The sequence below is a fragment of the Choristoneura fumiferana genome, chromosome 30, assembly GCF_025370935.1.
Source record: "Choristoneura fumiferana chromosome 30, NRCan_CFum_1, whole genome shotgun sequence".
Lineage (NCBI taxonomy): Eukaryota > Metazoa > Arthropoda > Insecta > Lepidoptera > Tortricidae > Choristoneura > Choristoneura fumiferana.
This window is the reverse complement of record NC_133501.1, coordinates 10,046,423-10,062,808: the sequence shown is the minus strand read 5'-3', so window position 1 is coordinate 10,062,808 and position 16,386 is coordinate 10,046,423. Positions and strand designations below refer to the sequence as shown.

The following is a 16,386-nucleotide window of genomic DNA, read 5'->3' as shown; positions in this document are numbered from 1 at the left end:
TGTCTTCGAGATATTTGGCATCAAAGTTGAACAATTTTAGGCCAAAAAACTGGTTTTCTGGCCATAACTTTTGTGTTAATTAGTTTCAAATGAAAACCCTCGACCAGTTTTTAGAGACGTCAAAGACGAACCGAAATATGTAGATTTCGTATATGTTAGATCTTTTACGTGAATAGAGATACGAGGAACTGATAATAAAAACAAAGAAATAGACATATGCATTTATTCACAACAAAACAATAGACAACACAATGGTTTATATCAATTCAATTTATGAAAAGTGTAAACAAAGACGCCATTTACCCCACCATAGACATTTAGTGATGTGAAAAACCAGAACTTTAAAACAAAATAATTAATCTGTTCAGTTAATCGATTAATTTATTAATTGAACAGATAAAAGTATTTTGTCTATTTTATTATTTACACTTGATTAAATTACAAAAACTGTTTATTCAATAACAAAATTAGTAGGTACTTAACTATTTTTAATTTTAAGGTAAGTAAGTAAATATCGCTTTAAATCGAGCATTAAACGATTTTTAAAATGTAAAATTTTCCACCATCTTTACGCTAGTCTATGCTACTACAGATTATATCCATTTTTCATTCAAGAAATAACGTCAGATTTTGACAAATATTTTTCAAATGAAAATTAAATATTGAAATCAAGTGAATTTTGGTGAAATAAGTGATTATGTATACGTCTAGTTATATAAAAGACACGAATTATAGATGAATGTGTTATTGATTCGATTCACTGAGTGTTTACAAGAATTTTGATAAAATCGGTTTGTTTACACTTTACTCGTGTATAAATTGGATTGATATAAACCATACACAAGAGAACAATATTATTCAGTACCACAGTATAGATAGGCAGTAAGATAGTATCTGTGTCATTGCGGCTGTGAATCGGACACTGGCTCAGCATAATGCTGAGACGTTAAGAATGCCCCAGCGCTGTTTTTTTTTATGGTATAAGGGGAAAACGAGCAGGCGGATCGCCTGATGTTAAGCGATTACCGTCGCCCATGGACACCTGCAACTCCAGAAGAGTCACAAGTGCGTTGCCGGCCTTTAAGGTAGGAGTACGCTCTTTTCTTGAAAACTTGAAGGTCATATCGGTCCGGGAATACCGCAGGATAGTTCATTTAGTTGATTTTCAGCCAGCACCATCGGTGACCCTCTGACCGCTATAAATATATACCTACTACATACTTCTAACTATATAAAAACTACAGGAACAGAACAAAACAATGGGTTTCTAAATCTATATTGATTGATACTATATCACACTCATCTATTAACATAAAGAGTAAATTAAGCCTAATTTACATTAAATATCATCTAAAATTACTTTTTACCTACGTTTAATATAATAAATACCTTTAAAGTTTTAAGCTTTCGTGATTTTTACTCATATTCAAAATACCATAAACAGGACTTATCACGCTAAAACACACGAGTAATATTTACTTCGACCATGGCCGATGGCCGTGGTCACCAGTGGACTGAAGTATGGGGTGTCAAGTGGATTTTTGTGATATTTTGACATTTAAATACCTCTGCCACAGTTTACACTATTCAAGATATCACTATATGTATGAGGAATATTCACACTCGAAATTAGGTAGCTTGGACCTAAAGTAACATCTAACGTCGAAATTAAAAACTTATAATACAGTAAAGCCATCTAGTATATAATAGTGGAACATCATCGTGCCTAAATTAAATAAATCACTTTGTTTGTACAAAAATAAATGCAAATACAGTTCATATAAAATTAGACATAGTATGTATCTACTATTAATATCGTTTGGGTTGCATATAAAAAACATTAAATGCAACTAAAATTTTGGTAATGAATAGATTTCTTTACAGCTCTGGACCTCTTTTTTTATTTTTTATTCATTTACTCGGTACCCCAACACACATCATTATTGCATTAAAAAAAACTGATTACCTATATTTGTTTCGTATTGACCCCAATTATAGGCGAACATATTATTTTTTTGTATAATCAGAAAAATATTTTATTTTGAATCGTTACTTTCGATAAACTTAAAAATGACTCTTTAAACTTTGTTACTTTAAAGCAGGTGTCGCTTACTAATGAGAAGAATAATGGGTAACGTATTAAGTTACGACTTTAAATAACAGATGGCGCTGTTACCAATCGAGAGGGTTCTGAGTGGCGTCTTTGAAAGATACACTTTTTTCACTGTAGAACTGAGAGTACCAAGCTCGAAAAGCACGAATGCTTTTGTCCGTCTTTACATAAGCAGGTGAGCTCGTGTACCGTTTACTGTTCCATATAGCCATGTCCCGTTCGAACTGAAAAAAAAATAAATGTTTCATAATAATCTGCAAGAATGCAAAAGGATTTTTTAAAATTCCCGTGGGAAGTCCCGAAACTTAATCGTTTTCTTTGACGTTTACATTAAAAACAATCATGGTCAAATTTCGCGATTCTAAGCCCAGCGGTTGTTGTTTCGAGATTTTATCCCTATCCCGTTGGAATATCGATATAAAAAGTATCCTATGTGTTATTTCAGATGTCCAGCTACCTACATACTAAATTTCATGACTCTAAGCCTAGCGGTTGTTATTAAGAGATTTTGTCCCCATCCCGTGGGAATATCGGGATAAAAAGTAGTCTATGTTTTAATTCAAGCTATAAACTAACTTTTTGCCAAATTACATCTAAATCCGTCCGTTTCAGCGTGAAGAAGTAACAAACATACTCACTCACTCACAAACATTCACATTTATAATATTAGTAGGATAGGATTAGGATTAAGTGTATTATTATCCTCCTACCGCCCAGCGTCCTTTATAAATACTTATTGTAATCTGACAGCGAACTCTCTCACTAGTGACATAACGTTCCATGTTCATAAAACAAAAAAAAAACTTCCCTTTGTCGATGACTTTGGAGCGTACATAAAATATTTTTTATCTTTATTTCTTCCAAAACCTACGCACCATATAGCTCTCTCCAGGCACAAAAAGCTGCCGCAATTACAGCGTTGTACCACGGTGAAGTATATCCTGTGCACACTCTCTGTTGCAGAACGCCGATGGGCGTCACTGATTGGGAGATCAGCACCGGCCCGAAGCCAGTTTCAAGACGCAGACGCACGTGGCCGGGACCATTCTGGAACAGAAAACACTATGACAGCAGATATTAACCCTCCTCCCTCCCAAATATAATGGAAAGGGGGCGCCGTGCTCCCGTTATGTTAAGAACCCGATATACCTAACCAGCAAAAGTGCCTAGGGATTATTAGACGCTAGCCAGCAAAAGCTGTCCACGCATTTTTAAGAAACTTTAATCTGGGCCCAATTGCATAACAAATTACAAGCAAATAGTATTAGTGAATTTCAATACAAAATCCAGCCTATATACGTCCCTGCTGGCACAGCCTCCTCTCAGAATTGAAGAGAGCTTGGGCAGTAGTTCCCACGCGGGCCAGTGCGGATTGGGAACTTCACACACACCATTGAATTGCTTCGCAGGTTTGTGCAGGTTTCCTCACGATGTTTTCCTTCACCGTAAAGCTCGTGGTAAATTTCAAATGTAATTTCGCACATGAATTCCGAAAAAACTCAGAGGTGCGAGCCGGGGTTTGAACCCACGATCCTCTGCTTGAGAGGCCATAGGTCAAACCACTCGGCCACCGCTTGTAATTTGTTATGCAATTGGGCCCTGGTATAATTTTTGAGACTGTCATAATATGTTCTACTTCTAGCCCAGCTTAGATAATTTTGATACTTTGTCTGTATGAAATAAATAAATAAATTTTTGTTTAATTCAATCTCCTACCATCCTCAAAATGCAAAATGTTATATGATTATGTTAGAATTAAAATGTTAGAAGATATGCCAATCTGGTCAAAACGGTCCAAAAATTGATGCGTCTGGAATGCACGTAAATGGGTACAAACAAAGGTCATAAAATTTACCAAGGGACTCCTAAAGTGCATCATCAACTTTCACACATTACTACATGCATTTTGATGGAGCTTGAAGAGTCCCAAGTATAATTTAATATCTGGAAAATTTAAATGATTTCTAAGTATCAACATCGTTTAATCAGTGTACAGCAAGACAATGTTGTCAGCCTCATTTTTTTTTAATTTGCCGCGGTTTCTCGTGGACAGCTTTCGTTCGCCATAGTCTATTATCCCTAGACAGTTTTGATATAGAATTAATACTGAGTAAAGCCACAATTGTTTAGGCATAAAGTATACCAACTGGGTGTGTCTATTGTTACAACTTTAAAGCACGTGTTGGGCGCTTGTTACCAACGAGTAGGTTTCTGGGTAGCATATTTAGTTACAACTTTAAAATACAGATGGCGCTGTTATTAATCAAGAGGGATACTAGGCGAAAAGCTATCCGTTAAATTGACTCCAAAAACGTCGAGAATAATTTCGATAGCAGAGTTATTATACAAACCTGGTCAGCTACGATGTTTATCTGAAAGACACTGAGCTTGCCAAATTTGTAACGATGTGTTAAGTTTATCCTGGCTGTATGGCCCTCGCCCCTGAGCCACTCAGCTGCCCACGTGTGTTGACCTAAAAAAAAAAACTAGTCAAATGCTAGTGAGACACAGGAAGTGATCTATACGACCGACCGTTTGCCATTGGGTACGGCTCGCCAGATATAATAACATTTAATATAACTCTACATTTGGTATATTTACATTTAATTCTAATTTGACCATTTGTAAATTTTATTTTTGGCTGTTATTTTAATGTAATTCAACTATCGGGATAAAACTATAGATGTCTTCCTCGAGACTCAAACTATCTATATACCGAATTTCATCTAAATCAGTTCAGCGGTTTAGACGAAAAAAGGTAACAAACCAACAAACAAATAGACTACAATTACATTATTTAGTAGGAAACAATCGTAGAAAGTTTTATTCTCGAAAAAAATTAAGTTAAGTTATAACGAAATCCCGAAAATTAAATAAATAGTGCAATAATTTTTTTACTTGGTTTTGTGGGTGTTCTTACTGCTTACTAAGCATGTGTTAGTGGGTTTTCAATAAAAAGATATTGTATTGTATTGTAGTTTGTGCGTCCCAAGCCAAGGATAGCAGATAATAAATTACCAACAAAGTTCAGCAGGAAGGGTACTTGTTCCCCAAATGGTGAGAAGAGAGGTAGAGTGCACCGGGTTCAAATGGGCTACGTCTGCTCCATTTTCGGGAATATCCTGCGAAGAATTAAAAACATTAGTTTTTTTTCCAATGAAAATTTATTTTTCACACCTCTCCTTCAGAAAAGTAACTTTTCCTCCCTGACGAGAGGGAGCAAAGTGCAACTTTTATGTTCAAGGCTCGACTAAGGGTTTTATTGCAAACGCCATTTTTTAAAGTTGATAATGGTAAAGCCACGCCATTTCTATGCTGGTTGTTCTTTAATAATAATTAGAATTTATTTTTCTCAAGTTTTTTAATGCTCGGTGTGAAAAGTTGTATGAGCCACTCGGGAGCAAAATTATTTTCATCTTGGGCGTTAACACTTGAATCCCTCATTACGCTCAGGATTCTGTTGTAGAATCCTTCGCTACATTCTGGATTCAATATACCGCCCTCGCCGTAAATATACCATTTTGCTCCCTTGTGACACAAATAACTATTTTAACAGACTTCAATAAAAGGTTCTATTATCGACTGTGCTTATGTTCACAGATTGTTTCGTCAATTGTTGTTGTTGTCAACATTATCAATGTTAAATTTGAAGTAAATCCGACCACAAAGAGGATGAAATTGGCTATAGAATGTGACGGCAATTTGGATACTATAGCAGGAACATTGCAAAGACGACCGGATGGCTAAGTGGTTAGAGAACCTGACTACGAAGCTTTGAGGTCCCGGGTTCGATTCCCGGCCGGGGCAGATATTTGTATGAATAATGTGTATTTAATTAAAGTATGTATTTATATATATGTTTATCCGTTGCCTAGTATCCATAGTACAAGCTTTGCTTAGTTTGGGACTAGGTCAATTGGTGTCAAGTGTTCCATGATATTTATAAAAAAAGACGCAATTTGACATACAGAGATGGGAGTCAATTTTATACCTTGAAATGAATGCTGGCAAACACTAACACAAGTATCATTCACTAGTCATTATATGAAACTAACAGGCACTCACCATTAACCAAGACCCTATCACAAACTAACGGGCACTCATTTTTAACTGAGACCCCACCACAAATTAATTGGCACTCACCATTAACTGAGACCCTATCACAAACTAACGGGCACTCACTTTTAACTGAGACCCCACCACAAATTAACAGGCACCCATCATTAACTGATACCCAATCACAAACTAACAGGCACTTACTTTAACTGAGACTCCACCATAAATTAACAGGCACTCACCATTAACTGAGACCCTATCACAAACTAACGGGCACTCACTTTTAACTGAAACTCCACCATAAATTAACAGGCACTCACCATTAACTGAGACCCTATCACAAACTAACAGGCACTCACTTATAACTGAGACTCCACCATAAATTAACAGGCACTCACCATTAACCGAGACCCTATCACAAACTAACAGGCACTCACTTTTAACTGAGACCCCACCATAAACTAACAGGCACCCATCATTAACTGATACCCAATCACAAACTAACAGGCACTCACTATAATCTGAGCCCCCACCACTAACTAACAGCACTCACCATTATATGAGACCCCACCACAAACTCGTTCCTCCCCCGGTAACCCCAGCCCTTCAATTCTTCCTCCTCCTCGGGGCTCACGACGCTCCAGAGAGGGCTGCGACCCTCAGCATCATACCAGACCCAGATGGCACCTTCTGCTTCTACTGTCTGCCAGGTTTTGATGGATATGCCTTTAGGTGCTGGACAAGAAGTAAAGCTTTCAGAAATGTAAGATAAAAGGGGTTACTATGCAGAGGTCCAAACAATGTATTTTTTTACCAAGATCCGCTGATGTTTTTGTATAGGTATAAAAAGGGGAAACAAGCAGGCGGGTCATCTGATGGAAATCAATCACCGCCGCCCATCGCTTACTATTGTGGTGTACAATAAAGTCATCATATTATACTAGGTGTTGCCCGCGACTCCGTCCGGGTCGAATTAATTGCTATGCAAATTTCTGGGATAAAAACTATCCTATATCCTTCCCCGGAACTCAAACTATCTGTATAATAAATTTCATCTAAATCGATTCAGCGGCTTAGACGTAAGAAGTTAACAAACAAACATACAGACTTACAAGCCTTCCCATTTATAATAGGTTAATTAATAGGTATTAGAAGTATCCTACTATTAATTAATCCATACTAATACGTATATTATAAATGCGAAAGTATGTTTGTGTGTTTGTCCGTCTTTCACGCCGTAACGGAGCGACGGATCGACGTGATTTTTGGCATAGAGATTTTTCGGCCCGAGAGTGACATAGGCTACTTTTTATGCCGGAAAAATGCACAGTTCCTGAGGGAACAGCGCGCGATAACCGAATACCACGCGGGCGGAGCCCCGGGCAAAAGCTAGTTAATATTGTAAATGTGAAAGTTTGTGATGGTTTGGAGGTTTGGATGTTTGTAATGTTTAGATGTTTGTTACTGAATCACGCAATAACGGCTGAACGGATTGACATGAAACTTGGCGTACAGATAGACAAATGCATTGAGACATGGGCTACTTTATATCCCGGCAATGCGTTCCCATGGGATAACATTTTAAGTTTAAGCAAGAATAGAGGGCGCTGTCCAAGAACGGTGACGTACCGTACCTCGGCTCTCAAAATGACCTGTCAACTTCGTTTGCAATCAATAGACGGCGCTGTGCAAGCGAACGTTGTCCTTTCAAATTGTTACCGTAACCTTTTTCAGGCCAATACATAGGCATAGGTAATACAATAGTTCAGTTAAGACGGCATTACTTAAGCTATTTCTCATGAGGGCGAAGCCGCGGGTTGAGGCTAGTTATTTTATATAAATAAATACTCACGGCTTTCTAGCCCAGGGATGTTGACGCACGCCCCTCCATCGTCGAACCTCCACTTATGGAAGGGGCATTCGATGCAGCCCCCACTCACTGTGCCCCCTACCCCCAAGTTGGCCCCCAAGTGGGGGCAGTATGCGTCTACGCAGCGCGCTACGCCATCCTCGCCGCGGTAGACTGCAAAATTCTGACCTGGAAGAGATTTTTTTTGATAGGTAAGAGAAAAAAACCAACAAGTAAGGGAGTGTATGACAATAAGGGCTATCGTTTTTTGTCTTTCTAGATGGCGCCACTGTTGTGTGAGATTTTTAAGTGTGGCTTTCAAAGTCTGCTATTACGGGCGTGAAAACAAAGTTTAGATTAAAATAATATTTAATAACCGTACCATAAAAATATCGAGCAACCGTAGTGTTGCGTAGTCCCGTTTTGTTCGGAAAAAAAGGTAACTAGGACAAAAGTTTCCGAAAGACAAAACTGTCTCAAAACAGACGTTCATTGCCCCGTAACGCATAATTGCCATAATTAATTTCAGATATTGCAAAATATTCACAAAATTATTCTAATTATAAATTTTAATAAACCCGCGTAGCTCACCCAAAAACAATGAGATTTGACATTTCGGAGACCTCACGCTACACCAGCGCCTCTAGCGGCGAATTCATACGCGATAGCCCTCATTCTGCACTGTTTTCATGAAGTGTCAGACAGAACTCTTTTTACAAGCTTTTATTACTTATTTAATTTAACTTGCAATGTATGTCCTACCTACGTCAAATCTTGCAAGTTAAATCCACTTCCGGTGGTCGAATTGACTTAAAAATTTCCATAGTGATGTAAATCTCGTGACAATACAATAACCTGGAAGGTACATCTTCATGGTTCAGCCAGCATCGTCTCCGCAGGAGGCAACTCCTCAATGATTAATGCCATTGACTTGAAATTTGGTACGGAAAAGTAGTCAGCAAGAAAGCTTGTATTAAAATTGTCATTTTTAACAAATATATATATATATTTTCATATGACAGATACTTAAAAATGTTGGCATAATTTAGAAATTGTCACGTTTATTTATTTATTTATTCAATGGGAGAAAGCCGTGGTGGCCTAGTGGTTTGACCTATCGCCTCTCAAGCAGAGGATCGTGGGTTCAAACCCCGGCCTGCACCACTGAGTTTTACAAAATTCATGTGCAAAATTTGAAACATTTTAAATTTACCACGAGCTTTACGGTGAAGGAAAACATCGTGAGGAAACCTGCACAAACCTGTGAAGTGGTGTGTGTGAAGTTCCGGATTCGCACTGGGTCCGTGTGGGAACTACGGCTAGAGCCCTCTCATTCTGAGAGGAGACCTGTGCCCTCGCAGTGGGACGTATTGGCCCTGCACTAAACTGGACATGAGTGAGCCTTACCTCCGTGAAAAGTGGTACTGCAAAGATAGGCTTAAGGTAACTCCTGTCATGAAACTTACCTAAGGCATCAACACTGACCACCCCCCCTATTTTCAAGTCCCTGCTTTCAGCAAGTGCGAACCAGCCGTTAGGGTAGGGCGGGGGTAGTTTGGTTCCCACTTGACGCGTCTGCATCGCTCGAGCTATCTTTATATCCCTGTTCGCCCCTTTTGGTATATGATTGTAGCCTACGTCTGTAAGCTCCTGAAATTTATTTATTTATTTATTTCGGAGGTAAGAGCCATTTTTAAAATTTAATAACTATAATTTACAAATACAATTCAATTTAAAGGCTGGTTTAAAAAAAACAGAAAATGCAAAAAGATAACAATAAAAGAGTTCTGAGATAATAAACAGAAACAAAAAATAACCAAACTGAGACCCTTCACATTTTTGACGTCAGTTAAAAATGCATAAAAAGGTTTGTGAAATTTCATTGGCATTTAAAAACCTGGTGGTTGTCATGTTTAAATGAAAAAAAAAAACTAGAAAAAATTACAAAAACAAAAGTTTTCTTGTCTGTTATAAAACAAACTCAAACAAAGTCTTTATTGCGCTAAATGTTGTGATAAGACATTTTCCCGGCCCGGATAATACCGACATGGAAATACCAACCCTGTTTTTCGTGTACATGCCCATAGAAGCTCCTGTCAATTTCTATGGGCATGTACACAAAAAACAGGGCCGGTATTTCCATGTCGGTGTTATACCGGGCCGGGAAAGACTGTCACCCAGATCTTAAAAAGTATGAACTATACTAACCTTTAAACTTACCTTTATATATAAAACCGGACTCCAATAAGATTTATATATTACATAAGCGAATAAAACTAACATCACAGATAATATTAAACTTAATCTATGGGCGTAGACACATTCTGCGGCTGTCCGCAACGTTGCCCACGTCACTTGGAGGTAAAAAAGTAATTCGTCATGATCGGTTTGACAGTTAAAAATGGCGGAGGGCTGAGATTTCATTTTGGCGGGAAATGCTTCTGATGTTGAACACTGGCCATCTACGCTAAACATGGTTGCCTAAAACAAAGAAAAAGCTTGTTGTGAATAATTACATTTTTAATGCATTTTTTGTCATCGATTTTTACATTTATACGTCCCAAGTTTCTAGTCAATGAGGGCTATCGCGTATGAATTCGCCACTAGAGGCGCTAGTGTAGCGTGAGGTCTCCGAAATGTCAAATCTCATAGTATTTGGGTGAGCTACGCGGGTTTATTTATAATTAGAATAATTTTGTTAATATTTTGCAATATCTGAAATTAATTATGGCAAATATGTGTTCCGGGGCAATGAATGTCTGTGTTTTGAGACAGTTTTGTCTTTCGGAAACCTTTGTCCTCCCTTTTTTCCGAACAAAACGGGGACTATGCAACACTGTGGCATGCTCGATATTTTTATTGTACGGTTTTAAGGTGTATTAAATATGATTTTAATCTAAACTTTGTTTTCACGCCCGTAATAACAGACTTTGAAAGCCATACTTAAAAACCTCACGCAACAGTGCGCCATCTAGTGAGACAAAAAACGATAGCCCTCATTGGGTAGATCACACTACAAATCAAATGTCAAAAATCAGCTGCCATTGAATAGCCCTAAACTGTATTTCGGACAAGAGATGACGGAAGCGAGTTCCATTTCTTAGCAGTCTGCATAAAGATGTAGCGAAGCGCTTGGTGCTATTATTAAGAACATACTTAATATAGTATAACTCCCCACTTCTGATCGTACGGTGGTGAAACGGAGATAATGGAATACAGTAAGTTCTTGGTAATTCGTGCAAACACTGTCCAGAAGCCGTGGTAGCTTAGTGAACCCGTGGTAGTCTAGTGAACCCGTGGTAGCCTAGTGAACCCGTGGTAGCCTAGTGAACCCGTGGTAGCCTAGTGAACCCGTGGTGGCCTAGTGAACTCGTGGTAGCCCAGTGAACCCGTGGTAGCTTAGTTAACCCGTCGTAGCTTTGTGAACCCGTGGTAGCCTAGTGAACCCGTCGCAGCCTTGTGAACCCGTGGTAGCCTAGTAAACCTGTGGTAGCCTATTGAACCCGTGGTAGCTTAGTTAACCCGTCGTAGCTTTGTGAACCCGTGGTAGCCTAGTAAACCTGTGGTAGCCTAGTGAACCCGTGGTAGCCTAGTGAACCCGTGGTAGCCTAGTAAACCTGTGGTAGCCTAGTGAACCCGTGGTAGCTTAGTTAACCCGTCGTAGCCTTGTGAACCCGTGGTAGCCTAGTAAACCTGTGGTAGTCTAGTGAACCCGTGGTAGCCTAGTGAACCCGTAGTAGCCTAGTAAATTCGTGGTAGCCCAGTGAACCCATGGTAGCCTAGTGAACCCGTCGTAGTCTAGTAATCCCGTGGTAGCCTAGTAAACCAGTAGTATGTAACGAGGTGTCATACAGCTCGTTTCTTCCTAACTCTTTGTACTGTCTGGTTTAGCACATATTCGAAAAAATAACATTTAAATTCAAATTTCCTTTTCTAAATTCTACACCTGTTCGATTTACGTCAAGTAGCCATTCTATTCAGAGCCTCCGAGCTGAACAGATACCTGTCTTTTATCCTAGATCCTATAAATCTCCTAAAACTCCATAACAAGGTTATAATTTACTACTCCTATACGAAGGAAGGTTTTATAATTGTACAGTGCATTTGTGAAGTTTCTTAAGTTCATTATTGTAATACTACTGGACTTCAGTGCCATTGAATAATATAAATAAAGAACTGGGCACGGAAACTTAAGTTGATTAACTATGTATTTTTATAATTGTTGATACAGTGTCAAAGTATACCTTTTAGATACTTAAGACCGCGTCTGTTTGTCCGCAGGTGCCCTTTTATTATTATCTTAAATAAATATTACTGTCTGCCCTATTCCTGCCTTCTTCTTTACTCAAACAACTTCCCCGGACACCACCTCGTGACAAGTAAATAGCCTAGTGAACCCGTAGTAGCCTAGTGAACCCGTGGTACTCTAGTAAATACCTGGTGGCCTAGTGAATTCGTGGTAGTCTAGTGAAGCCGTGCTAGCCTAGTGAACCCCTATAGTTTTAACTATGTTAAGAAGAATCACACATTTCATTTGTTTACTGATTACATTACAAACATGGATAGAATTAGTCAGTTTCCTCGGTAAAAAAATCAGGTTAGTATTATTTCGTCTAAAAAGCAGCTGGTCTAAGTAGCAAGTGGTGTAAAAATTTAATTATATGACTTAATGTCGACGGAGCTCCGCTTTGGATGCGTTTTTTGTGAATGCGAGTTTCCTTGCAGTGGATCTTAGATATGTTTCATTAAAATCGGTTCAGCCGTTTTTGCGATATAGAACTTGAATTGACGATGTTGGTTAGGTTATTAGAAGACGCGAAATCATTTTAGCCAATAATAAGGCAGTACGTTTGTTTGGGTAAAATCTCGAGCAGTCATTGGCCAATAAGTTTTCTTTTTCAATTCATTACTTAATTCTACTATTACAGCGTTCTGTTACTTTAGTAAAGGCGGAAGGGGGGGACAGTATAGGTACTAATATGTCTACAATTAATATTTCACGGATTCCTGAACCGATACAAGGTTCCTAAGTATCCAATGAGGGCTATCGCGAATGAATTTGCGACTAGAGGCGCTAGTGTAGCGTAGGGTCTCCGAAATGTCAAATCCCATAGTTTTTGTGTGAGCTACGCGGGTTTATTTATAATAAGTTTTTTTTTGTGAATATTTTGCATAACCTGAAATTAATTATGGCAAATATGCGTTCCGGGGCAATGAATGTCTGTGTTTTTGACACAGTTTTGACTTTCGGAAACTTTTGTCCTCCCTTTTTTCCGAACAAAACGGGGACTATGCAACACTGTGGCATGCTCGATATTTTAATGGTACGGTTTTAAGGTGTATTAAATATGATTTTAATCTAAACTTTGTTTTCATACCCGTAATAACAGACTTTGAAAGCCATTCTTAAAAACCTCACGCAACAGTGCGCCATCTAGTGAGACAAAAAACGATAGCCCTCATTGTAAATCATACCGTGGGTTGGTTGAAAAAAGGAAAATCATCCCCATTCTACATAATAGGGGTAAGTATATTATCCAATATTTTTTTCTAAGTTTGTTACTTTCCGCGTGATTAATATAAACAAGGTGTTTTAAAGTATTCCAGATTATTACACCATCGTTAGTTCGATTGAAAGAAAGGTTGTCATGCATAAAAAGTATTGTGAATTGACTCACCGGAAAAGTCAATTATGCGACCGCCATTTTTTTTATTTTCTTTTTAATTCTAACGGGCCAAGACGAGCGTGCGTTCAGCCAACGACTCGATACTGGCCGCACACGAAACGACCGCCTTTATATATGTAAAATTACGTATTTCTCTTGTGTTTTTGATTTTTAATCGGACTAAAAGCGTTATTATGCTTTGAAATTTATACTGAAGTGTCTAAAGTTGCGTTTTGTTTCGTTAAATCAAATAAGAATTGTTTATGGCGTCCAGACACTAACGTATGTAATGTATTCCATTTTTTTTCTGGATCTCTCGGGAAAAAACGTTCTTTTTGCGCGATGGTTATAATTCAACTGTTTATTGGGTTTTTTTATTGACACGTGTTTGTTGTTATATGTAAGGAATAAAGGGAATAATAGTTTTACTTGATGGAAAATAGTAGATTGTTCAACGAGGGAGGAAAAGAACCAATATCACAAGAGGTAACTTGGCACCCGAGCATAGCAAGGGTGCCAATATTTCGAGTGTGATTTTGATGTTTTTCCCGAGTTAAACACTGCTTTTCATTTCGACTACAAGGAAAGTAAAATAATACACATAATACATAATGTAAATATCTGAGAAAAACGGTATCGAATAAAAAAAACTAAAATGAATAGAAAAAAAAATTACAATTCATAAAAGACAATGTATCTTTTTTTAAGCATAGGTCGAAGGTCAATGTGGTCATTTAAAAAAATCAACTGATTTTTTTGTTAGCAATAAATTATTTAACAAAATTTGAAATTTTCAAAATAATAATAAGAAACAAACAGTAGATAAAGTAAGAGTTTTAGTCAATTTATTTATAAAATTAGTAAGTTATCATTATCAAATTTAACCAAGGAGTTAAGCTGTACAGAGATAGGCTGTGTGGACATATACCATTGTCATTTACCTATCAATTTTTTTTTCTTAACAATCTTTTAACTCTTTTGTTATATATGAAAGTAACGAAAATAATTTAATAATATTTGACGCATTATAACTTTTGTAATATGTAAGACTAATTAATTAAGAAAAAACTCAATAATTATATCATGTATGTATATGCCGTATAGGCTGAATACGTGTTCCACTGACATCCAATGCCTTTTTATTTTTTAATCTATATCTACCCTTGGGAAGAAAAGTATACATTTCCTCTCTGTTGTTAGATATGATTTGCCTCCCTTTCCGAGTATGAGAGATGAAATAGTTATTTGTGTCACAAGGGAGCAAAATGATGCATTTCCGCCGAGAGCGGTACATTGAATCCAGAATGTAGCGAAGGATTCTACAGTAGAAAGCCCAAGATAGAGATAATTTTGCTCCCGAGTGACTCATATAACTTTTCGTCACACTTGCTCGTAAACAGTGTCGAAACATGCAGGCTACCTTGGTTGCAACCCCCCAAATAAAACCCTCGACCTTAATGTGCTTGTCATGAAACCCGTGGTCGGTAAATGAGTCATTGCGCGTACAAATTTTCTTGTCATGAAGCCCAAGGTCGGTAAATGAGTCAGTGCCCGTACTGATGGTGCTGCGCGCTCCTGCTGCAGGACCACATGCACACGCACGTTGCGGCGCATGCTGCGGGAGGGGGAGGGCGGCGCTACCAAGAGCGCAGCCTAAGGTATCGCCAATATTTGGAACAATTATGTATTTTTTTCTTTTAGAAATATAAAAATTTACTCGCAAATGTGATGAAAAACATTGTATGTCGCACGGGCGGTACTAGAATTACGAACATCGACTCATTAAAGCCCTCAGTCTTCGACTTCGGGCTTCTAATAGACTCTCGTTCGTAATTCCTTATTTACCGCCCTTAAGACACAATGTACTATTTCACACCGAGTATGACGAAAATTGAAATAAAACCATTAAAGAGCAACCAGCATAGATAATGAAAAAAAAGAAAGAACAATCCTATATAGCATGACCTCATTACTAGAAATTTTGAGCCGGTCACAATTTGTAGGGTTCAGTATGTACCCCAAACAACAAATAAAATAATATAAATTAAATTAAATTACAATTGAAGGGGCCCCCATAAAAGAAACGAAATATTTATTAATTTTATTTATAAGCTTCAAACATGGCTTCAAATGTTCATAGGTCTTCGGGTAAACCTTTTAAATAGAAATGTTACAGTTATAATAATACACATAAATATGCTTGGCTTCTTTTTATTCTATAACTACATTTGCTAAAGAAATCATCGTGAAAATGACTGCGAAAAGGTTCCATCTAGGTACGCGATTCAGTTGACTCGGCAGCAATTGTTTCTCAAGGTAACTGTATGCGCACCAAACCAACCGACGAAATCGGCGTATAAGTAGATAAGTACCCCTAGTGTAAATTTTCGGTTACAAAATACGTCTCGATCGCGTTCGCGTTAAACTCTCAATTTATATGGAAACACGAACAGCGCCTCTAGCGGAACGTTTGCGATGTTCGTGTGTAGAAACACTACAGCCGCGCCACCTGACGCCAGTATATGAAAATATATTTCGCGCAGCCGCACAAGAGATCTGCCATACCTACTTTTGTCTTCTGTTTGAATTCAACCGTCAATACTCGACATATTGTAAATAAAATATTTTCTCTCGCAAATTTCGTTTCGACCTTCTAAACTGGTGACGCCCTAGATTGGAAAAAAGACGCAGCCTTTCTTGGA

At 37.9% G+C, this 16,386-nt stretch overlaps 1 pseudogene; it reads right to left on the bottom strand.

The window, feature by feature from the left end:
- Positions 1–2,110: 2,110 nt before the first annotated feature.
- Positions 2,111–13,782, bottom strand: LOC141444625 (cholesterol 7-desaturase nvd-like; annotated as a pseudogene).
- Positions 13,783–16,386: the final 2,604 nt, after the last annotated feature.